The sequence below is a fragment of the Leptonychotes weddellii genome, chromosome 8 (genome assembly GCF_054177405.1).
Source record: "Leptonychotes weddellii isolate Sample4059 chromosome 8, ASM5417740v2, whole genome shotgun sequence".
Taxonomy (NCBI): domain Eukaryota; kingdom Metazoa; phylum Chordata; class Mammalia; order Carnivora; family Phocidae; genus Leptonychotes; species Leptonychotes weddellii.
Genome location: NC_138376.1, coordinates 19619577 through 19645061, shown reverse-complemented (window position 1 = coordinate 19645061; position 25485 = coordinate 19619577). Strand labels below are relative to the sequence as shown.

Sequence of the window (25485 nt, the reverse complement as noted above, 5' to 3'; positions counted from 1 at the left end):
TTCAGAGTTTTTGCGGAAGTTTCATTACTTGAACATGATTGATCTGCCACTGATGGCCATGGATGGTTGAACTCAACCTCCAAGCTCTCTCCTCTCCCAGGAGGTCAGAGAGTGGGGCTGAAAGTTCTAGCTCTCAGGTCACATGGTGGTCCCTCTGTGGACCAACACCATCCTAAAGCTGTCTAGCGACCCAACAATAGTGGCCTCATTAGCATAAACTCAGGTATGGTCAAAAGGGGCTCATTATGAATAACAAAAGACATGCCCATCACTCAGGAAATGCCAAGAATTTTAGAAGATCTGTGCCAGGAACTGGGGACAAAGACCAAATACATTTTTTTCTTATACCACAACCCCCCATTGTTTCTCTAATCCTAGCCACACCTTCTGATGAATCATCTGCGTGGAATTTGTTTCCCACCTATATGCCTGCCACTTTCTGCAGACACAGTGGTCATCCTTCGTACCTCCCTGTGTACGTACCATTACCACAGCATTTGTAATGCTGCGTCACAGTGTCCTGATGATCCACAAGCCTACTTGTGCTCTGCTCTAAATTGTAGACACCTTGAGGCAGAAACATGTCCTAGTTGCCCCTGTATTCCCACCATTCTAGCCCAACATCTGGCCCATCACGGTTGTCAATCATTCTTTTAATGGATTAGTGAATTGTTCCATTTCTCATTCTGGACATCCATCCGTTCAGCTTCTCATCTGGAGAGACCATCCTAAGCTCTGGGTACACAAATTCACTGCTAGCTAGGTCCTGACACTTCAGTGGGCTTGGACTTCATCTTGGAGGAGACAGGAGAACTGTCCAGGTTGGTCTACACTTCTACCACACCTTGGTCACGCTTCAAAAGGAGCTGTGTCTCTCTCACAGACACTGAGACATCCTATGGCAGTGACGACCCCTCCATGGCTCTCTGGCTGGGGACAGTCTTTGCTACTCTACCCTCATATCCCAGGGACCTCATTGACCTCTCTTCTGATACCCGAGGAGCAATGGTTTATTTGATTCTGAAATGGTTTCTCCTCTTGGAGAGAACAGAAACTCTGCAGATTTTTCTCTCTGCCTGAATGAAAAGAGGGTAGAGGTCAGGATCTCCAACCCTTCCTGTTCAAATCCTGCATCTCCGCTCACTTGGGCAAAGAACTTAATTGTACTTGCCTCAGTTTCTGCATCTATTAAATGGGGATAGTAATAATTCTCACCTCCTAGAACTAATTTGAGGATTAAATGAACACTTAGAGCATGTTGTCAATACCTAATAAATGTCATCTGCAATTCACATTTCTCCTTTATAATTATCCTTTCTGGGGGGAAATAAAATATATCCCCATGTGTGCAAAGGAACGCTGGAGAGACATACCAATAACTACTAAATAAGAGGTAGGAGAATGACTTTTTAATGTACAAATTTTTAAATCAATGTTTTCACTTGTTCTGAGTTAAACATGTGTATCTATTTTAAAAACTCTTTTCTGTTATAGCTGACAAATTTCAAAATCTTTCCTCTGTATTTATCTATGAGTATCTGAAGCTGAACCCACACACACACACACACACACACACTTTTACACTCCTCCACCTCTATCCTGCCCGACTACTTATATGTCACAATAAACATTTCCAGTGGCTTGTCTTACAACTTCCCTGCTCATTGGGGCTGAGCTAGAAAATGAGCCCTGGAATTAATGGTCAGGGCAGAACACATCCCATTGGCAATGTCCTATTTATGTGAACTTGTACTTCTATCAATGATGGCAATGAAAAACAAATATCAAAGCAGGGCCTGGATTTAAAATGATTTGAATACATTATAGAACATTAATTCCATAGAAGCTTTCAAACCAGACTGATCAGGCATTTGAAAATCATTTATCTTAAGTGGGTCTCTGAAATGTACCAGGACATTAAAAATGACAGTGAATTATGTTTACTTCATGTTTTACATTAAAAAATAGGAAGCGTCACAATCCCTGGGGTCGGAATAAGGGCATTTTTTCTGATCCCGTAATTAGCTCTATGAGCATCCAAAATAATATCTAATTCCAGGCTTTTGAATAGCCACTTCTTTTTAAAAACCCAGCTCATGTACGCGCTTGCAGACACAAAGACCAAAATAATCAAGTGGTGCCACTGTGGAACCCTTAGGTGCTGGGATGCGGGAGAAAGAAACGAGAAAAGAAAGCCACGGCTGTCATCTCCAGCTCTGGGAGCTCGATAGCACCCCGCCCCGTTTATCCGTTGCGTCATCTGTCCCACACACAGCCCTGATGATGTGGGAGATTGTGCACGAGGTTGTGGCTGCACAGATTAAGACAGGGTTCTGGCCCTCAAGGAGTTTATTGTCTAATGAGAGAGGCAAAAGAGAATTACGTAATTATACTACATGGGAAATCCTAGATGACGGAATGGCAAAAGTACTCTTAGAGCGTGCAGAAGTGAGATGCGTGTCAACATTAGTAAATCTGCTTGTAACTATTTACTGGTGTAATTATCTTAAGTGTTTGTCTTGTCTGAGCTGATGTGTGGCAGTCCTCTGTTGGCTTTGTAATTCAAGGTATGATGCTCGAGGCATGAAATCTAGCAGGGCTTCCTTAGCAATGCCTTGTGCGTGTGTGCGGGAATTCACTCATCAAACATTCACTTGGTATAAGGTTCTGTGCTCATTTCTGGGAATACGGAGGATTCACAGGATGTTACTTTGTGGTTTAATCATTAAACGGCGCTTATTACCTTCTGATACCATGGTTCCATGTCCTTGGACAACAAATCCCTATACTGGAGAGTGTTAGTAGGGTTACTGAGAACCTAGGAAATTAAATAAACAAGAGCCCACTGACTGACACCCAAAGCCTCGGGTGCTCTGGGCTGAGCGTGTCCCCTCTCCCTATGCCCCAGGCAGGCCCCACCACCCAATCAGGCCAGGCTGAGACTGAACGCTGTTGAGACTCCTTTGCGACACAGTGTTTGCTATCCTTGGTCTCTGTTCTAAAACAGAGTACCCAAAAAGAAACTACCCAAAAAAGAGGATGCTACCCTTCTTGCACTTACCAGCAGGCAAGATGTCAGTATGAAGGGTGTCCCCCCAGGGATAAGGATAGAGATGGGCTTTGGTTGTTTGACTGTTAGATCACTTATGGGGGCCTGGAAGGCCATGACCAGGAATTCTTTAGAGGTGCAGGGCACTAAAATGCCTCCACCTGCATGATTGGATTTAATCCTTTATACAACTCTGGGGAAAGGTCATATTTCCCCCCACAAAAACAGACCTATTGTGGTTAAATGGCTTCTGGAGGATGTAGGGCCAGGATGAGAGCAGAAGCTGACCTGATCGAAGTCCAATGCTCATTCCATGATGTCACCTAAACAGATAGATGCTGTTATGGACTGAATTGTGGAACAAGTTTCCTACGCTGAAGCCCTAACCCCCACTGTGATTATATTTGGAGATGGGGCATTTAGGAAGGTAATTAAGGTTAAATGGGGTCATACGGGTAGGACCCCAATGTGACAGAACTGATGTTCCTATAAGAGGAAGAGACACCAGAGATCTCTCTCTCTCCACAAGGACTCAGAGAAGAGGCCATGTGAGGACGTGGCAAGAAGGTTACTGTCTACAAGCCAGGAAGAGAGCTCTTGCCAGGAGCTGAATTTGCCAGCACCTTGATCTTGGACTTTTAGCCTCCAGAACTGTGAGAAAATAACATTTCTACTGCTTAAGCCACATAGTCTATGGCATTTTGTATGGCAGCCAGAGCCGACTCATACAGATTCTGGTACCAAGAATTGGTATGTTGCTGTAACGAACAGCCCAAAATGTGGAAGTGGCCTTGGAACCGGGTGGTGGGGAGGAGCTGGAAGAGTTTCCAGGTGCATGCCAGAAAAAAAGCCTAGGTTGCCCTGACGTGACTGTTGGTCGAAATATGGATGTTAAAGGCGAATCTGGTGAGGTGTCAGGAAGAGAAGAGAAGAGCTGGAGAGAAATCCTCTGTCATCTTAGAGGATATGTGTATCAACATGGGCAGAATGTTGGTAGAATTATGGACAGGAATGAGGAATGTGTCACTGGAAACTGGAGGAAAGACGATCCTTCCTGTAAAGTGGTAAAGAACTTGGCTGAGCTGTGTTCTCATGTTCTGTGTATGGTGACACTCGCAAGCAATAAGATGGGATATTTTGCGGAGGAGATTCCTAAGCAAGATGTTGAAGTGATTTGGTCTGCTTACAGGAAAACATGAGCGGAGAGAGAAATCGGAAGTAGGGGCTCAAACAGATATATTTGTACAACTGCGGTCCCCGCAGCACTATTCACAATAGCCCGGAGGTGCAAGCAACCCAAATATCAATCAAGGGGTGAGTGGACAAAGAAAATGTAGCCTATACATGCAGTGGAATGTGATTCAGCCTTAAAAAGAAAGGACATTCTGACATGTGCTACAATGTGGATGGATCTTGAAGACATCCTCCTAAGTGAACTATGCCAGACACAAACAGACTAATCCTGGATAGTCCCACTCATACAAGGTTCCCTAAGTAATCAAATTCATAGAGACAGAAAGTAGAAGAGAGGTTGCCAGGGGTTGGGGGAGGGGGATGGGGAATTAGTGATTAATTAAGTAGAGAAGTTCATGTTGGGAAGATGAAGTTCTGGTGATGCATGGGGGAGACAGTTATACAACATTGTGAATGTCCTTGTCACTGAACCATACGATTGAACAATGGTTAAAATGGTAAATTTTATGTCATGTATATTTTAGCACAATTTTTCAAAAGAATAAAAATTTTTTTTTAAAAAAAGGAAGAGAATAACACTTCAGCTAATTTTCATGTCACGAGAATTTGCCCGAAATGTTGGACCTAGCAGAGTCAAAACTTTTTACCTCTTTTACCGAAAGCCTCCCTTTTCTCCATCCTTTGCACCAGATCCTGCCATTCTGACCCTGGAGTTGTCCTTTCTTTCCCATCCCCACCCCGCTATCCCAGGCCAGGCCGGCACCTCCTAATGCCTGCCCTACTCCTCTCTGATTAGTGTCTCTGCTTGCTCCTATTCTGTCTCCTGACCAGTCTCTCTGCATTATCCGCCCTGCTTTGTGCTTCAAGGCTTTGCACGTCCACTGTCAGCTGGCCCCACCCAGCTGGGTAACCCTGTTGACCAGTTGTCCCAGCACACACTCACATACATACGCTGCCCAGACCGGCCGGACTCTGGGAGGTGGCCTGAGATAGCATGACTTTCCTGCCTCTGTGCCTTTGTGCCCACGTCATCCTCACACCCCGTGACTCCCCCTTTCGGTGCTTACCCTGCTCAAGTCCCAACCCCACCTCCTCCACCTGCCGTGGTTCCTAGTCATCTCCCCATCCTTCGACGGCTTTTACCTTCAGCACCTACACTGCACAGTGAACCACCTAGCTGCTGTCCTCAGCATTACCCAGCCTGCTCAGGTAAGGGGGAAAATGCTTTCTGGTAGGGACCACCAGAAAAATGCTTTTCTGCTTTCTTTTGACCTAGCAGAGTCCTGAACTCCCAACTGATATTCCATAACTACTAGTTGATTGATATGAGTAGATTTCAACTTAAGAGCTGAGCTGAGCAAACATCAGGTTACTAATCAGTTTCCAAAATATCAGCTGAGCTATTCTGAATTTATTTAGGATGCGCAGGTCTGGCCCAAGGGTGCCTGCCAGTGGCAAAAATGCGCTGGGTCCTCATTTGGAAAAAGACAGCTTTCACAGTCACTTGAGGGCAAGGCTGGGAGCATTAGGGCAGAACTGCGTGGGAAGCAGTTGAAATGTAAGACAGAGGAGCTGTGTCAACAAGGACACTTCAGTCATCTTATTAAAAAAACACCACTTTATAGAAAGGTGGCTTGGATTCTCGACTCTCAGATCTCAGTGGTGGGCAGGAAACTAGGTGGCCATGCTGTTGGAGCCTAGACTGTCTTCAGGGGAAAAGGGAAGTTCAAGGTTGAAGATGACTCACCATCCCTGCCTCTCACAGCAACCACCTCGCACCCTTTCCATCCTCTTTCCTGCTGAAGCTGCATCAATCTGCGTAAATGAAATCATCTGAAAAGATACAGGGTAGGGCACACCTCTGGATAGTGAGAACTTGACTTTTGGGTTCTCAGTGACCTGATGCTCATTCATCAAATACTTGCTGAACTCCTCTATGTGCCGTGTGCTGGAATAAAGCAGGGACCCTGCAGACACCCTGCCCTCCTGTCATGTTGCCACGTGCTAAGCATTGTGCTGGGTACTGGAGACTCTCTGAGGCAGATAACATGGCCTGACAAGAAGGGACTCATGGTCAGGGGGAGAGGCAGTCGTCTGTGGGCAGTTAACGTGGGTTCTAGATAATACAGTGTTCGGGACTTAGTGCTCGGATGTTATACCCTTGGATAAAGAGGCTAATAGGGGCACATTTTGTTTTTATTTGTTTTGTTTTTTTCAAATTCTATATGATTTTTCAAAGCCACTCTTCTTGGAAATGCCATTATCCTATTTCCCCAGATCTCAGCTTCTTGCCTCCCCTGCTGACACTAACAGGCCCACGTAGGCTAATATTGATGATTTTCAAGCACCTGGTCTTGGGACTGTCCTAGTGGGTCATGGTCCCTAGAGAACTGGTGGCAGAAGGCCCACTTCCATCCAGACATCCTCGTTTTGCTAAAGCGCCAACAGTGGAAAGACCATTTCCTGTCTTTTGAGGATTACAGGTGTTGTATAGGGTGGGAGCTAGTTCTTGCTTTGAGCACAACTTAGTGCTTTCTTGGAAAATGAGTAAATGTCTCTGTTCTAAATAAGGGAACTGACAAGATAGCCTATGTCTCAGCCCCCTACACTTTGAGGTAAGGCTGATCTCACGAAGCACTAAAATGACCTCATTCTGTTACTGGGAGAACAAAAGACTTGTAGGTCCACAGATATTTTCTCACCGTTGAAATTGGTGGCTGAAATTCTCACAGTTAGGGTCACTTACTGAACAAGTGCACCTGTTAAAATGTAAATATATGACCTGTGGAAAGGATACCCTGGAAAGCAATGGAAGAAATACCTGGGGGACTTGTTATTATTATGTTATGTTAATCACCATACATTAAATCATTAATTTTTGATGTAGTGTTCCATGATTCATTGTTTGCGTATAACACCCAGTGCTCCATGCAGTACGTGCCCTCTTTAATACCCATCACCAGGCTAACCCATCCCCCCACCCCGCTCCCCTCTAGAACCCTCAGTTTGTTTCTCAGAGTCCATAGTCTCTCATGGTTCGTCTCCGCCTCTGATTTCCCCCCCTTCATTCTTCCCTGGGGGACTTTTTAAAAAATCCTGAGGCCCATCCCAGACAAATCTGGATCTCTAGGAGGTGGGACCATGAGGACTTTGTCCTAGCTCCCTAGGTGAGTCCAATGTGCTGTGAAGGTTGAAGACTGCTGCCCTGAGTTCACAGAACACAAGGAACTATAGAGAATTGGCCAGTCTTACTCATCAGCAAGTCTTCTTCAAAAGGAGAAGAATGATCCTAGGAGAGGTCCTATTCCCTCCACACTCAAAGAGTGGTTCATAGACCACCAGCATAAGCATCAGCATCATCTTGCCATTTGTTTTAAAAATGCAGAATTTGGGGCACCTGGGTGGTTCAGTGGGTTAAGTGTCATGATCTCGGCATCCCGGGATGGAGTCCCACTTTGGGCTCCCTGCTCAGTGGGGAATCTGCTTCTCCCTCTGCCTCTGCCCTTCCCCCTGCTCATGCCCTCTCTCTCTTTAATAAATAAGTAAAATCTTTAAAAAAAAAATACAGAATCCTAGGGCCCACACAAGATTGACTGAATCAGAATCTGTATTTAATAAGGTCTTCAGATGACTCATGGGTACATTACAGTTTGAAAGGGACTGTACAAGATAACGTCTTTCAAAGATTTATTTATTTATTTATCTGAGAGAGAGAGAGAGAGAGAGAGAGAGAACATGTGCACGTGAGCAGGGGGAGGAGCCGAGGGAGAGGAGGAGAGAGGGAGAGAAGCAGACTCCTCACTGAGTGTGGAGTATGTCCTGGGGCTGGATCTCATGACCCTGAGATCATGACCTGAGCCAAAATCAAGAGTCAGACGCTTAACTGACTGAGACACCGGGGCACCCCCAAAATAATGTTTTTCAAATGTCTGCTTTGGTATCCATTCAGTTACTCACTGTTACAGGCTGAATTATATCCCCTCAAATTCCTATGTCAAAATCCTAACTTCCAGTACTTCAGAGTGTGAACTTATTTGGAGACAGAGGAAGTCAAGTTAAATTGGGTGACCTCCCACATCATCAGGGTGAGTGCTAATCCAATATGGCTGATACCCTTATTAAAAGGGGAAATTTGGATACAGAGAAATACATACAGAGAGAACATCATTGAACATGAGGATGTCCTTCTACAAGCCCAGGAGAGAAGCCTGGAGCAGATTCATCCCTCACAGCCCTTGGGAAGAACCAATCCTACCAATATCTGGATCTCAGGTTTCTGGGCTCCATAACGAAGAGACAGTACATTTCTGTGAAGCCACCCAATTTGTGGTACTTTGTTACAGCAGCCCTACAAAAAACAAATTCACTCATGCTGTCTTCTATCTATTTTACATACAACTGCCCACAAAAGGACCAGAATCTATCCATCCGCCACTGTCATTCCTCGTCCCCCAAACCCTCAGGTCAGGATCACTTCATGGACCACTAGCCAGCCTATAGATTGGCTGCCCAGAGTCTAGAAGCCCAGTGTTAATTCCATCAGCCATCGGTAGAATAGTGGTGGGTCCCATGATCACCTTTCTTAGAAGGCTGAATGGTTTCCTGGAACGGTGGGACAGATGTCCCTTAATCAGTCTTGAGAACCCACCATGGCCATCACACTGTATAGGACGCTGTGGGGACTAAATTATTCTTATCATTATCAAATTGTTCTGTAGACCTTAGCAGACTGGTGGAGAGGAAGTCTGGGTAACCCAAGAGATAGTTTTGGGGGCCACTCACCTCTCTTGAGGTATCAGCTTATAGTCCAGTTTCTTCAGCCAGGTGTTGTAAGACTCAGACCCTCTCTATCCCAACCCCAGACCCAGTTTCAAGAGTTTAACAAATGGTACCAACACTATTGCAGGTTTTGTTGGGAGGTGGAGGAAAGGGTTGCTCCCACAGAGGCAACCTTCTTTAATATGCCTTCCAAACCTGTCTCTCCCTTTGGAAATTGCCAAAGCTCTCTTCTTAATCTTTAATGGCTCCACTTCATCTTCCTCTTGACACCCCTTCTTAAAATTTTGGCTTTTTAGCATATCCCACTGCATCAAACAAAAGCCAATTGAACAGCATTGTCAAAGGGCCCAGGCCCAAGACCACCAGGGGCACACTTGCACTTGGACAAGTGGGGCTCACTACTAGCCACAGTGAGAACCTCACTGTGAGGAACCTGGGGATCTCAGTAGGAGGGTGTTAGAAAGACCCTCATGGGATTGGGGATCTGGTTGCATGATAGGGAAGCCAGGATTGGCTCTAGAGATTGGTTGGAGGTTGGATGCTGTCAGAAAGTGGTAGCAATTCTTTGGGCACCTTAATAAATCTTTGTGGGGAGGGGAGACTAAAACAACCCAAAGCTGTAATTGACAAAGTAGCAGTCACTCATTTTAGCCCATAGAGGAGCCTTGGGGAGAGTATTTTTGTGGGTGGTACAGTGACCTTGTTTTTATCTGAGCTTAGGTGAAATTATGAAGTAGCCTTGCTTTCTCTCATCTTATTGTGGTTTCAGAGTGACATCTGGGGTTGGTGTCCTGTACCAGCCAAGGCTTATGTTCAGGAGGAGAATCGCGTGGCCAGGCCAGCATCTGGCTGTCAGGGACTGCTCTTTCAAAATTGTTCCCGCATTCAGCAAAAGTAACACTTGTGTGTTTTCAGCCAACCCCTTTTGCCTGTTATTTTTGCAAGCATAGCTCTGGGCAGGGGTGAGGGAACTGTTCATCACGTGTCTCATATCAGGTGAGGGACATAATAGGGCTTTATCGAAACATCAGGACAGTGTATATACAGTGTATATATGTATACATGTGTATATATGGACACATCCATTGATTTAGTCAACATGCATTTACTGAAGGCCTCCCAGGAACCAGGGACTATCCCGGGCATGAGGACTTCTGGGATGAACAGTGCTGATCTCTGAGATGACAAGGTGTTCTTACATTTGTTGGGGGTGGGGATATTGGTCTGCTGGGGCTGCTGTAACAAATACCATGAGCTGGGCGGCTTAGACCACAGAAATTTCAGTTCTTCAAGTTCTGGAGGCTGGAAGTCCAAGATCAAGGTGTCAGCGGGTTGGTTGGCTCCTTCTGTGGCCTCTCTCCTTGGCTTGTGGATGCCACCTTCTCCCTTGGTCCTCACACAGTCTTCCCTCTGTGTGTGTCTGTGTCCTGATCCCCCTCTTCTTATGAGGACACCAGTCATGATGCATTGGGGCCCATGCTAATGATCTCACTTAACCCTAATTTCCCCTTGGGGTTAGGGTTTCACATGTGAATTGTGTGTGTGGGATGCAATTTAGCCCATAATAAGGGCCAGAGAGGGGAAGGAAAGCATGCTGTAAAGGGTCTCGGATGCTACGGTAGAAACATGTGGGGTGCTGGGGATGGGGGGACAGGGAGGGAGGGTCACTGCAGGGTGAGGGTGTAGGCCACAGAAATCCCCTGGAGGGGTGGTGAGGGCCAGGCCTTCACGGATGAATAATTCCCCCGGGGGGCACAGGCTTGGAGAGGAAGTGCTGAGCTTCCTGACCTCAAGCAGGGGAACAGCTGTGCAGAAGGAATTACAGGGAGGGGCAACTGGTCACCCCATGTTCTCCTGTGGAGCTTTTGGGGCAGAGAAGAGGGGTGTGGCTGCCCCTTGCTGAATGGTGGGATCTGGGATGATTGCATCAAATAGCCTCTGAGAACTGGTTTGGCAGCCACGTGTCAAGAGTTCCACTCTGTTTTGTTGGACCCTCTGGGGGCATTCTGGTGTGTTCGTTTGGGCCTATTTGTCCCCCTGCCTCACCACCCCTCAGCGTCTCCCTGAGGCCTCTGACCAGGGCTCAGATTGCCGCGTTGTTGCCTCCTAGCTGGGTAACTCTGCGCCCATTACGATCTTCCTTGGCTCACTTTCCTTAAAATCTGCCCCATCTGCAAAATAGGGCAATGCCACCTGCCCCCTAGGGCTGCCCTAAGGATTACGGAATGGGCCTGTATAGCGTCCGACTCAGCTCCTTTTCCCTTTCCCTTCCTTCCGCCACAACCAAGTGGGGAGGCAGGAGATACGCCCGGCAAAGAGAAGAGAAGCAGAGAAGCAAGTTCGCTAACTGGTATAGGACTCAGACACCTGTTACATTGGAAAGTTAAAAAAGAAGGTGTGGCTGGGTGTAGTTTACAACCCAGGGACATTCAAAGTGCTACAGAAATCACTTTGTGTTTATGTTAACCGGAACCTTGAAACCGACTATCCAACCCTCCCATTTTATGGGTGAGGAAACTGAGGCCCAGCTATGGGTTGACTAATCTCAGTCTAACAGCAAACAGCTGAAAGGAGATTGCTGGCTCACTTACAAGACAGTTGGCAGAGCAGCTTTGCTTACTCTCGGCCCGACTGGGGTCACTGAATAAATAATACGATCATCTAAATTCAAAAATTTATAATATTAGCTAATACTTCTACATGGTTCTTACCATGTACCAGGTATTATTCCAAGTGCTTTATCCATGTAAATGCATTCAGTTCTCTTGACAATGCTAAGCAGTAGGATTGTAGCCCTAATTCCCATTTTACAGGTGAGGACGCTGAGGCACCAGTAAGGGAGAAAGGATTTGGATCAGGGCACTCTGACTTGCAGAGTCTCTGTTCTTAACCACTACTGTTTACTGCTTCGTAACCAGTGGTTCTCAGTGATCTCTGGGCCAGCAGCATGAGCATCACCAGGAGCTGGTTAGAAATGCAAGTTATTGGGCTGGCCTGACCTTGGGGGGTGGGGCTGAGTGAGCTGTGGTTTCCCAGGCCTCGGAGGTGATTCTGATGCCCGCTCCAGTTTGAGAGCCATGACTTCCCTCCCCTTCTTCCCTCCCAGAGCCTTTGCTGGAGGTGGAGAGGGAGGCTAGAGAGATCCATTAGCAAGACTCTGGAAGTTTCCTCCAGGCCTCACTTGGATCACTGCTTTTGAATTTTAATGAGTGCAAGAAATGATCTGGGCTGGGAAGGTGCCATATTGGTATTTGGTCCATTTATTTCTGCAGAAGTAAACTTGGGGCTTATTTATATTTTTCCTTCTTTCTCCTTGCCTAAGTACCTACCACAGAGTGGACCATTGGTAATCAATAAGCTTTTATGGTACCCCTAAATTACTTGTTTTCCACACAAAGCTAGCCTGAAAGCAATAGACCACTGATGGAGAACGGCCTTCGGGATGGAAATTGTGTCTGTGGGAGAGAAAAAAGGACTCTGGTGTGACTTAAAGCTGGCCTGCCTTAATGTCCAATTTCTTGACATTTCTTTCCTTTCCTTTCCTTTCCTTTCCTTTCCTTTCCTTTTCTTCCCTTTCCTTTTTTCTTTCGTTCATCTCCTTCTTCTTCCTCTTTCTCTTCTTCTTCTTCTTCTTCCTCTTCCTCCTTTTCCTCTTCTTCTTCTCCTCCTCCTCCTGGTAAAAGCTACATTCCAATTCCATTATTGCTATTTTAAAAGTGACTTAAATAGGATACTTGGCACTAATTTGGGGCCATTAGCCTCAAGAGCAGAGATAAAAGCTTCATTGAGAGGGGAAAAGAAACCAGGAATGGAAAGCAGAACAGTGTACTAGTTGGCTTAGACACAATTTGACTTTCTTTTTTTTTCTTTTTGGAAAGGTAAGAAGGAATGCTTTGAGAGTCATGCAGCAAAGCAAATATGTCCTGTGGAGTGACCACTGCAGATTAATGAGGTCTGGTGTCTATTGGGAAAACTGACACCTAAAATGTGCCAGTTTGAGAAACCCATTTGGGGACTTTGGGGAGTAGGCTGACTCACAGTGAAACTGAAGAAACTGTTTCTGGATTGTGAGAGATGGATGCCCTGGCAGGAAGTGTTCAGGAAGTCTATGGAGAGGCACAGGGCGAGATAAGGAATGACAAGTGACTCGGGATCAATCCGCAGGGCCCGAATCCCCTGGGAGGGAGACCCGGACACACATGCAGTATGGAGGTACAGGAAGTTTACTTTCTTTCACCCCTTCTTTTATCCTGAACATCTTCATCACTCCTTCAAGATCATTTGATTTTAGCTGTCCCATCTTGAAAAAAGAAAGATACCTGTAAAGTAGTTAAGCAAATCCCACTACTTTGTATTAATTGCTGGGAGTAGGGGTCGAATGGATTGGAAATCTTCATTTACTTGATTTAAAATACTCTCATCAATCGAACCAGCTTGAAATGTAAAGTCTTTCCAAGTGGGGGTCTCCCTGGCCCTCCTTCAATAAATACAGCATATTAAAAAAAAAAGAAACAAATTGCTGTTTGAAATCAAATCAACCTGTTTTTTTGAGGAGGGTGGATTCTCTTAAAGGACATGTTAGAGAGTAAACACGGAATGTTGTGCTATTAATGAAAAAATTATTTCGGCCAAGCATCTTGATTTGGATTTGCCCAGAAGGGCTCAGGGCTGATCTGGGCATCAGGGCTGGGAGAGCCGAAGAGATGCTCTACGAAATAGGATGGGAGGAATTCAGAGCTCCTGGAAGCAATTGCAAAGGAAGGAATGATGTAAATGGGGAGAAAAGAGCTGAACTGAGCTGGTGCCGCCCAGGGAGCAGGCCCGGGAGGGTGCAGCTGGTCGGCACGGCCTGGTCTTGGAGGAGCTGAAAGAACATTAGGAACAGGAGCGTTGACTTTATTTGGATGAAAACTTCCTCCCTCTCCTCACGTCTTCAGGAAATGTGTTGGGGACACAGAGGCTCTGTGTGCGTGCTGTTTCTTTGGTGGAGATCCAGGAAGGGCCAGATCCACACTGGGCCCAGTGGGGGCTGTGTGCACGGGCAGGATACACCACAGCCTGAATTCACCTGGCGAGTGCATGGGCTCAGGACCAGAGGAACCAGGAAAAACCCTGGCGATGACACTGAACTTGGACAAGTTCTGGGATAGGGATTCAGGCCTGTGTAATTTAGGTGTTAAGGGTGATGGTGACATCAGCTGACGTGGGTTACAAATGAGTGAGAAATGTCACAACCAGCAGCAATGTTCCCCAGATACCAGGTCTATGCTGATGAGCAGTGTTGGCTGATGACCTGTTTCTGATCTGGTTCATATCATTATAACGCTATACAGATGTGATATGACATGGAAGGGCAATGCTCTTTTGTGGGTATAGATTATTAAAAAAACGTGGGAAAATGTTGAGCTCAAATGAGCCTTAGGGGTAACTCCCAGTGAGGCTCCCGCAAGCCCCTTAGTTCACTTTGCCTTGGTTTTCTTAATGGAAAAATAGGTATAATATTAACATGTGAGCCTGCTGACCCCTAAGAATGATTAGAACAATACACATGTGAAGAACCTGAATGTGTTTTTGAGCTAGGAGAGGAAGATTCTAATGTAACCCCTGAAATGCCACTTTTCCTATTTCCTTATTTTCTGGACCCATACTGGAACAACAAAATAAAAGCACAACCCAAACCAATACCCAGACAAACACAAAAACAACAACAAAAACTAGGGACAAGTTCTTATGAGAAGAGCCAACCCCATAGAGAGGACAGATGTTTTTCAGTCCTGCCAACCCTGCCCATCTCGCACTTCCTGCCTGCGTTCGGACTGATCGGGGGAGCCTGGTGGGTTTACACTGCTATTTCCTTGCTTCTTTCTCCTCTCCCCCAACTGAAGAATGATATTACACTACTCCTTCCATGAAGGCACGATCATCAACCATCGGGCTAAGGAGAAACGTTCTGTTGGAGCCTTAGATAATGAGAGGAACAGGAATGTGCCGGAGAGAGAGTGATTAGAACCTAAAAGGGTGGTAGAAGTTGAAGAAGGCATTCCAGGAGAGAGGAACAAAATAGGCAAGTGGGGGGGGGGTCATGAAATCACCCTGCCCTAATACCGCCATGCCTTGCTTATCTGTATTGTCTCTGACAGGGCTGCCATTGTGGACTCTGGAAGGCCTCGTTCCCCGTCGTGGTATTCTGCACAGCATTGTTTCTGATCAAGGAAATCACTTCACAATGAGGGAAGTGTGGTAATGGTCTCCTGCCATGGAATTAACCACATACTCCATCACCAGGAAGCAGCTGGCTAGCCGAACTGAAAGGTGGAATGGCTTCATGAAGACTCTGTTGGAATGCCATTTGGGACACAACACACCAAAGAATGGGATTCTGTCTTAAGGGGTGTTTCTCTTTTGCTAAGATCCGTGGATCTAGGAATCAAGAAATGGAAGTAGAGTTGCTCTTCTCTCCGTTGTCACTAGTAACCCACTCACAGAAAGTTTGCTTCTTGTCCCAGCATCCCTGAGCTCTGTTAGTTTGGAGATCATAGTCCAAGGGCTAATGCTTCCACCATTGGACACAACGATGGTTTCACTAAGTGGTATGATGTGACTGCCACTGGACTATTTTGGGCTTATTATGCCCCTAGTCACTGGGTAGAAGAAGAGGTCACTCTGCTGGCTGGAGTGATCGGTCCCAATAACTGAGGGGAGATTGAGTTGCTGCTGCCCAATGGGGCAACGAGAATGACGTCTGGAACCCAGGGGATTCCTCGGGTAACTCTAAATATTTCCATGCCTCATAGTGGAAGTTTATAGGAAACTACAGACCTCTCCCCCTCCCCCCACAAAAAAGGAGAGAAGAACTAGTTAGGATTCAGACCATTTTGCCAATGAAGTTTTGGGTCATTTTACCAGGTTATGATGTAAGCGACCCGTTGCGGTTCTGGCTGAGGGCAAGGGAAATATGGAATGAGAGGTGGAAGGAGGAAGCCATAGGTACAAGTTACAGCCTGTGACCAGTGACATAAAGGAGGGCTGAAGTAGCTCTGCCTCTTTTCTCTTTGCTTAGATGCATATGTTGTTACGTGTGTCTTCTTCTCTCTTCTCCTTCCATTATTATTTCATATACGAATTCACTTTATCATTTAGTCTTTAGGTGACAGAATATTCGGTGGCAGCATGACTGAATCAGAGTAATGACATACCCCGTGATGGGTACCATGGTGATTGCACCTCCTCATGCAGGGAAGGGGTAAGTGCAAAAGTTCAAGTGTGTGTAAAAGAATGCATTTAGAAGCCAAGTAGCTGAAGGGGTAGACCGTTATCAGTGATCGATTTAGTACTTCCTATCACCAAATCTTCCCTTCTCTGAGCTGCTTTGTGATTCTGGAGCTGGATCTGCGTCCTGCAGGGCCAGGCAGCCAAGCAGCACTTGAAGGTGAGCAAATCCCCCCTGGCATCCCCTTCACAAGGCTTTGCAGTGGAAGAAGTCCACTGAGACACCTCCCATGAACAGCTTTCTGGGGGTACTTTAGAGGACAGATTTCCAGCAAGTTCTGCTGGTGAGGCGCCACAGCAACATGTCTGCTATTGACCTTGCGGCAGCCATGACGTCACTCGCAGGGTGCGGATCCCAGCTCGCGGTGGGGGCGTACTTGCTTCTTTGGCACTCTGTTACACCCCGAGAGCTATCGCTCCTTCTTATATCTGGGCTTCCTGTACTTTTAAAGAGTTCTCTTTACGTCTCACTAGCCACTCTCTCATTCCCATCCCCCGTTACAGCTAGTAATTCTTTTTATGAAAGTTTGCCTGTTTCAAATTACTGGGTGGCTTCTCTCTCCTGATTGGACCCAGAGAGTTAACATTGCAAAAGGAAGGGTCTTCTCTCTCTGGAACCAGGGCCTTTTCCTCTTGTACCTATGCCCTGGCTGCCTTCAGGAAGCTTCCCCACCAACAGCAAATGGCAAAGCACATTCCCTCCGGGCCGCTTTGTTGGTGGCCCAGGTTACTAACGGACACCCTGCGGTCTTGCGGACACCCTGAGGATGCTCCCTAGCAGGAGCCTTTCTAGCCATTTTTCCTGGCACCTTGGCAGGCTGTGTCCTGCTCAGACCTGTGGCCCTTGGTGAGCTCTTCACCTTCCAGCAAGCCTCAGCCACCCCTTGCACTGAGGTCCGGATCTCAGCCATGGTGAGAGGAGGGGAAACCTGTCCAACCCTGTTGCTTCCTTAGATGTGCTCCCCCCACCCTGGAAACAGTGGCTGCCACTTACATTGGCTACTTCTGTATGCTTCAGTGTTTTTTCTACCCCTCTGAGGAGTGAATCCTGCGTTACTTAATAATTCTACATATTTACCTTTCTCTGTTCACATGAGTCCTGTGGCTTCTGTCTCCTGACCGGAATCCCGCCTGATACATTTACTATGAAATATTGTATTGAGCAGGGTTGTGTCACAGATAACAGAAAGTCTGAACAGAGATTTAATCTGGAGAATCAGGTGTTTACAAAGAGCAGGAAGAATATAGTCTAGACTGGAACATGGCCAAGGCCCCCAGGATCACAGTGCAGACTGAGCCTGCCAAGGTAGCCGCTCCCACTACCACTCAGGGCACGGTGGGGCCACGAAGCACAAACACAGGATCCCTTGGCTCTGGGAACAGAGAGCCTTAGCAGCAAAGCAGAGAGCAGGAAGTTGCTGTTGAACTTGAGCTCCAGAGCCACGCTGCACCTGGGTGGCCCGGCAGATGGATGGCCCACCTACTCCCCGCTTAACCTTCCAACTCCAAGTCTCCTGTGAGCGCAGCTGACTTGCAGATGTTTTACAATACAGTGTATTAATAGAAAATTGGAGGTAGGGTGAGGCCAACAGATCAGGAAATGATTGCCACCGAAAGGATAGCTTATTTCTCACAGATCCCAAGAGAAGCGCATACCATGCAGGACCACCCGGGAAGCACGGGGTCATCCGGGAGGCAGAGGAAGAGAGAGGAAATGTGAATAAGAGTCTTTCTTGTGGTTTCTGCAGGAAAGAGAAGATGAGGTGGGGTAAGCAGGCTTAGGGCTGGCTAGTTTGGAAATTTTTTGCAGGCTCTGGGACGTGGGAGCTGTCCCTGGTTGTCTGGCCCCTGACCCTGGGGTGATTAGAGCAGGTGGACAGTGGCTGGAGTGTGACTGCCCATAGAGGAGGTGAGTGGTTGGGGTATGGGCTCTGACTGGTTGGTTTGTATTTGGAAAGTGCCCCCCACCCCAAGAAGACTCCTCCTGGTGTGCGTGGGGAAGGTAGAGGGGGCACTACAAGGGAGGCAGGCCGAGACAAGGTGGCTCAGGCAGATCACTGGGCTGTCAGGCTATGGCTTGTTCAGTCTGAACACGTAGGGCAGATGTGCCAGAGTCAAGTTTACAGAAGTGAGAAACATGGTTGATACACAAAGCTCGAACACCTGTGGACCCTTAGCCACGAGGGATCTGGGCAGTATTTTGCAGCTTTCCAGGCTTTACAGTCAGGAAGACAAACCAGAAGGTTGGAACCGATGAGGAGCAAGCGAGTCTCCCATCAAACCCACACGCATCGCACCCTCCACAAATATGCACAGAAAGAGAAATGAAAAGTTGAGAGTAAAATTTTAGGCACTCTGATAATTTCTCCCTGCACCACACGATCCTTTTTCAGACCTCTCTGAGGAGACGTTAAGAATAATAAAAAGCCACACAACAATGCTCTGTGGCAGGACGACCTCACACACTCAAAGGGCCTCCACAGGCTTTAAATCATTTGAATCCAAACACAACCTTGTGAGTTGGGCCAACCAGGCCCCATTTCATACATCAGGAGACTGAGGCCCAGAGAGGTTAAGTCGCTTACCCACCATTACATGGTAAGTAGTAGCAGACCTGAAGCTTGAGTTCTGGTGTCTTTGTGGCCATGCACCATAGAGTTTCATGAATGTTCTAGAAGAGTTGTCGGTCTGGAAAAAAACCGTGGTCTTGTATCTATCTGGGTTCTAATAATTACGTATATCTTTGATTTTCTTTTAGCTTAAGGCCAAAGCCTATGTAAATGTTTAGGAAGAAAACTTGTTTTGAACTTTAGATAACATATTATCTAATGCTGCCGTGCCATAAAGTTTAATAGACTTAAAACCCACAGCTAACATCATCCTTAATGATGAGCTTTTCCCCTAAGGTGAGGAACAAGACAAGAATGTCCATTCTTACCACTTTAATTCAACATAGTACTGGAAGCCCTAGGCACAGCAATCAGACAACAAAAAGAAATAAAAGGCATCCAAATTGGTAAGGAAGAAGTAAAACTTTCACTATTTGCAGATGACATGATACTCTATATGGAAAACCCTAAAGACTCCACCCCAAAACTGTTTGAACAGATACACAAATTCAGTAAAGTCTCAGGATACAAAATCAATGTACAGAAATCTGTTGCATTTCTATACACCAATAATGAAGCAGCAGAAAGAGAAATTAAGAAAACAATCCCATTTACAATTGCACCCAAAATAAGAAGATATCTAGGAATAAACCTAACCAAAGAGGTGAAAGATCTGTACCTTGAAAATTATAAAACACTGATGAAAGAAATTGAAGACGACACAAAGAAATGGAAATACATTCCGTGCTTATGGGTTGGAAGAACAAATATTGTTAAAATATCTATACTACCCAAAGCAATCTACACGTTTAATGCAATCCCTATCAGAATACCAATAGCATTTTTCACAGAACTAGAACAAACAATCCTAAAATTTGTATGGAACCACAAAAGACCTCAAATAGTCAAAGTCATCTTGAAAGAGAAAAGCAGAGCTGGAGACATCACAATTCTGGACTTCAAGCTGTATTACAAAGCTGTAATAATTAAAACAGGCACACACTGGCACAAAAATAGACACATAGGTCAATAGAACAGAACAGAAAACCCAGATACAAACCCACAATTATATAGTCAATTAATCTTTGACAAAGGAGGCAAGAATATGCGATGGGAAAAAGTCTCATCAACAAACGGTGTTGGGAAAACTGGACAGCTACATGCAAAAGAATGAAACTAGACCACTTTCTTACACCATACACAAAAATAAATTAAGAATGGATTAAAGACCTAAATGTGAGATATAAAACCATAAAAATCCTAGAAGAGAACAGAGGCAGTAACCTCTCTGACATTGGCTGCAGCAACTTCTTCCTAGATAATGTCTCCTGAGGCAAGGGAAACAAAAGCAAAAATGAACTATTTGGACTTCATCAAAATAAGAAGCTTCTGCACAGCAAAGGCAACAACAAACAAAACTAAAAGGCAACCTACCGAATGGGAGAAAATATTTGCAAATGACATATCCGATAAAGGGTTAGTATCCAAAATACATAAAGAACTTACACAACTCAAAACCCAAAAAACAAATAATCCAACTAAAAAATGGGCAGAAGACTTGAATAAACATTTTCCCAAAGAAGACATACAGATGGCTAATAGACACATGAAAAGGTACTCATCATCACTGATTATCAGGGAAATGCAAATCAAAACTACAATGAGATATCACCTCACACCTGTCAGAATGGCTAAAATCACCAACACAAGCAACAACAGGTGTTGGTGAGGATGTGGAGAGAAAAGAAACCTCTTGCACTGTTGGTGTAAGTGCAAACTGGTGCAGCTACTGTGGAAAACAGTATGAAGGTTTCTCAAAAAGTTAAAGATAAAACTATCTTATGATCCAGCAATTGAACTACTGGGTATTTACCCAAAGAAAGCAAGAACATGAACTCAAAGGGATATATGCATCCCTGTTTGTTGCAGCATTATTTACAATAGCCAAGATATGGAAGCGGCCCACGTGTCCATCGACTGATGAATGGACAAAGAAGATGTGGTATATATATACAATGGAATGCTACTCAGCCATAAAAAGAATGAAATCTTGCCATTTGTAAGGACACGGATGGAGCTAGAGAGTATTATGCTAAGTGAAATATGTCAGACAGAGAAAGACAAATACCATATGACTTCACTCATATGTGAATTTAAAAAGGAAAACAAACAAGCAAAGGTAAAAAAAGAGAGGGAGAGAGAGAGACAAAGCAAGAAACAGACTCTTAATTATAGAGAACAATCTGATGGTCACCAGAGGGGAGGAGGAGGGGATGGGTGAAATAGGTGATGAGGATTAAAGAGAACAATGTGTTGTGATGAGCACTGGGTAACGCACGGAACCGTCGAATCACTATATTGTACCCTTGAAGCTAGTACAGCACTATATGATAACTGGAATTAACATAAAACTTGAAAAGAAGTTCAACAGACTTGAAAGGGTGTGTGAAGACCGTCGCTCCTGTATTCTCACTTTACCTTTCCAATATTGACAGGCACGTCTAGAGAGGGTGGCCATTTCTGATTTCTGTGACGAAGCAAGCACAGTAACAACATGCCCCACCGCATACCAATTCAGAGCTGTAAAAGCACAGAGTACCTAGTTTTGACGTTTCTTAAGTCATATGAGCAAATTCTGAAATAGAAAACATGGAGCACCTTGGGTTCTTGCTGAGTAACCTGTTTCTAAATAAATCACATGTTTTGAAAAAAAAAAATACTCCGTTGAGATTAAGAAAGAACCAGTGGAAAGATACCCCGAGGGAACTCAGTGACTCAAGATCACAGACAAATAAATTACACCTCTGGTTCAGACTAATTCTGTGTGTGCGCTTCTAAAAAAAATAGGCAAACAAATGTGAAGAGTTACTTAGAGTTTAATTAGTTTAATGCATTAATCATTGCATTGCAAAACCAGGAGGCTAAGCTAGCAAATTTAATTGTGGAAAGAGAATCCAATTGAAGATTTCATTTATCAGGGAAATATTTACATCCATTTTCTCCAGATTTCTGTTACGGTAATGAGTAGTCCTTCTTCATTTGAGGCCCTTGTGTCACCAGAGAAGTCACGATGCTTAGTTGACTTTTGTAGCACCAAATTGGAAAAGAAATAGGTAGATTAAGTGGGAATCAGCGAGAAGGATCACAGCTCGCTGGTGGCGAAAACCCACGGGTATCCAGCTGGCTGTTGGTTTACTGTTCATGTGTACATGAAGGAGAGCCAGGTCACCCCCCAAAAGAAATCTGTTCTTTTAAAGGAAAGAGATCCAACAGCGCACTCTCTTTCTGCCCCTGTGGTTATTGGAGGAGTGGTCAGTGCCAATAAAATATCGCCTTAGAATCAAATGGGCAGGAGAATGCCGTACCTTTTAGTCCATTAAAAAGGTATTCTACAGATTACTAATCTTTGCTGTGTTCTATGGAGAAAACTTTAAAATATTTTTCTCTAGCTCAGGGAGCCTAGATTTTCATTTGAGTCTACATGGGAGATTGAGATTCACCATCTCCCTACAGGTGCAGAAAGAGAGAAAATGGGAAGCAAAATACTTTCAAGTCTAGGGTATAACACCAACTGCACACCGACGTCTCCTTTTAGCAGCCGGTGTCCTCTCCTTCCTACCTCCCTGACCCCTTTTATACTTCTCCGGAGGAGCACTCCAGAATCATAATTAAGAACAGGAGCTTTTATTTAATCAATGGATGAATAGATAAAGAACGTGTCATATATATTCACACAACAGAATATTATTCAGTAATAAAAAAGAAGGAAATCCTGACATTTGCAGCAACACGGATAGACCTGGAGGGCATTGGGCTAAGTGAAATAAGCCAGACAGAAAAAGACAAATACTGTATGAAAAAAAAAAGGGAAAAGAAAAAATTAAGAAACTGAGCTCATAGCTACAGAGAATGGATCGGGGGTTGCTGGAGGTGAGGGCTGGGGGTAGGGGAAATGGGCAAAGGTGGTCAAAAGGTACAAACTTCTAGTTATAAAGTAAGTTAGTCCTGGGGATATAATGTACAGCATTGTGACTGTACATATACAGTTAATAATACAGTACTGTATATTTGAAAGTTTGTAAGAGGGTAGATCTTAAAAGGTCTCAGCACAAGAAAAAAAACTGTAACTGTATGGTGATGAATGTTAACTAGACCTCATTGTGATGATCATTTCATAATGTATACATGTACCGAATCATGATGGCGTCCACCTGAAACTAATATAATGTTATATGTCAATCACACCCCGATTAATTAAAAAAAAGAGAAATGAATATTTCTCCAAACTCCAAATGGAGTTTGGTTGTAGACAAAGATGAAGAAAGGAGTGAGTGTGTTATATCATGCAAACAAAGGTTTTTGGTGTTTTTGCCATGTCAACTTTTCTAAAACCTGAGGAAAATGTGCCAAATTCACAAACGTCTCCTGTCAGCTGATCTCTGTGGAAATGCAGGAGAGGGGCTGAGTTATGTATCCATCCGACATGGTACAGAAGAGGTTGAGTACATGAGGATTGCAAGGCAAATTGTCCATTGGTGACCATGGCGTGGATCTAGAAGTGATCCATGAAAAGTCACGTCAGGAGATTTAAAGATATCCTGATGATGACATGGACGTCCAGAGGACACACAGAAGCTGTCCAAATAATGTTGTCTGTCTACCCTCAATTTTTTAAAAAATATTACAGGTTAGACTAAGAATACAAGCATTGTCTACTCCCCAAGATTCATATCTTCCAAAATCGCAGCTTATTTATAATTTATACATTATATTTATAATAAAATTATAATTTATAATTTATGTAATTATATGCCTTTGTAGACCTTATTTGTAAAAACACATAAACATACAAAATGAATGATTATATATGTTTCATGTAGATTCATTTGGCTTCCTTCAATGATTAGCATTTTCTTATATGTACCGCAATGACAGAAAAAAATACATCCAGTGAATGTCTTTGAGTTCCAGAAACACCTTAATTTACTATAATTTCTCCACAGAAACTTTCGTATTTTTTATATCAACAAATGTTATTTTCAGGATATTAAATATTTCCAAAGGGATAGGAAATTAATGTAGAGAGCAGAAAATTTATGAAATTTTGGCATTTTTGTAACAGTCTCAAATGGAGGCTTAGTCTCCACCAATAAATAAATAATAAATAAATAAATGAATAAATAAATAAGCAAATAAAACAAAGATTTGTGGTCAGCAAGATGCCAAGTCAGGTTGAAATGTGAGTTAGCAGTGGGATTTTAGGGAATGGTACTTGAAAGTTCTGAGTCTTGATTTTTCTCATCAGTAAAATGGGGATAAGAACACCCACCTACCTGAGAGGGTAAGGATCCATAAGCCAGGTAAAGGAGGCAAGATAGAATTTAGTGATACTGAGTTTGGTAAACAGAATTATTGCCTTTGCCCTCTCTTCTAGAAGCATGTATTGCCTCAAGAGAGGGAACACAGGTACGAGGTGTTCACATTTTATTTTTATTTTTGTTTGTTTATTTGTGTGTTTGTTTATTTATTTTTATTATGTTATGTTAGTCACCATACAGTACATCATTAGTTTTTTTTTTTTTTTTTAAGATTTTATTTATTTATTTGACAGAGAGAGAGACAGCGAGAGCAGTAACACAAGCGGGGGGAATGGGAGAAGGAGAAGCAGGCTCCCTGCTGAGCAGGGAGCCCGATGCGGGACTCGATCCCAGGACTCCGGGATCATGACCCGAGCCGAAGGCAGACGCTTAACGACTGAGCCACCCAGGCACCCCCATCATTAGTTTTTGATGTAGTGTTCCATGATTCATTGTTTGCGTATAACACCCAGTGCTCCATGCAGTATGTGCCCTCCTTAATTTTTATTTGTTTATTTATTTAAAGATTTTATTTATTTGAGAGAGGGAGGGAGGGAGAGTGGGGGGAGGCACAGAGGGAGAGGGACAAGCAGACTCTGAGCTGAATGGGGGGAGGCACTGAGGGAGAGGGACAAGCAGAAATCAGTGGATAACATCTAAAATCAATGCTGGGCTCGATCTCACAACCCTGAGATCATGACCTGAGCTGAAATCAAGAGTCAGACACTTAACAGACTGAGCCACCCAGGCGCCCCCGAGATGATCACATTTTAGCTTTTGAGCTCCAAAATAGGCTCCTCCTTTCCTGTTCTTGAAGTTTGGTTAAGCATGCAAATCTTACGTGTACATCTCAACTACAAAATACATAACTTTCTAGATGGAAAGATCCATGAAATGGCCAACACCATGAATGAAAAAACACCCTAACTAAGGCACATTGCCGAGATACTAAAACACCAGTAAGAAGAGAAGATAATAAAAGCTTCCAGGGAAGAAAAAGAAGGTCCCATACAAAGGCAAGAGAATCCAGATTTTATGGGGGCTTCTCAAAACCATAATAGAAACCAGAGGACCAGGGAGAAGTGATTCTCAACTTACTGATTTATTGATCCAAAGGGAAGGTAGAATAAGGACATTTGCCAGATATGCGTGGTCTAAAAATATTGACCTCTCATGCACGATTTCATGGGAGTTATCAGCGGATGTGCTACTGAAACAGGGTGCTCCA

General features: G+C 44.5%; 1 long non-coding RNA gene across 1 annotated transcript in view; it reads left to right on the top strand.

Annotated features, from left to right (window-relative positions):
- Positions 1 to 22814, top strand: part of LOC145722973 (uncharacterized) — a 42439-nt gene extending 19625 nt beyond the window's left edge. Inside the window, exon 3 of the long non-coding RNA XR_014147581.1 lies at positions 15163 to 22814. This is a non-coding gene — a long non-coding RNA (uncharacterized LOC145722973). The remainder of the gene's footprint in view (positions 1 to 15162) is intronic.
- Positions 22815 to 25485: the final 2671 nt, after the last annotated feature.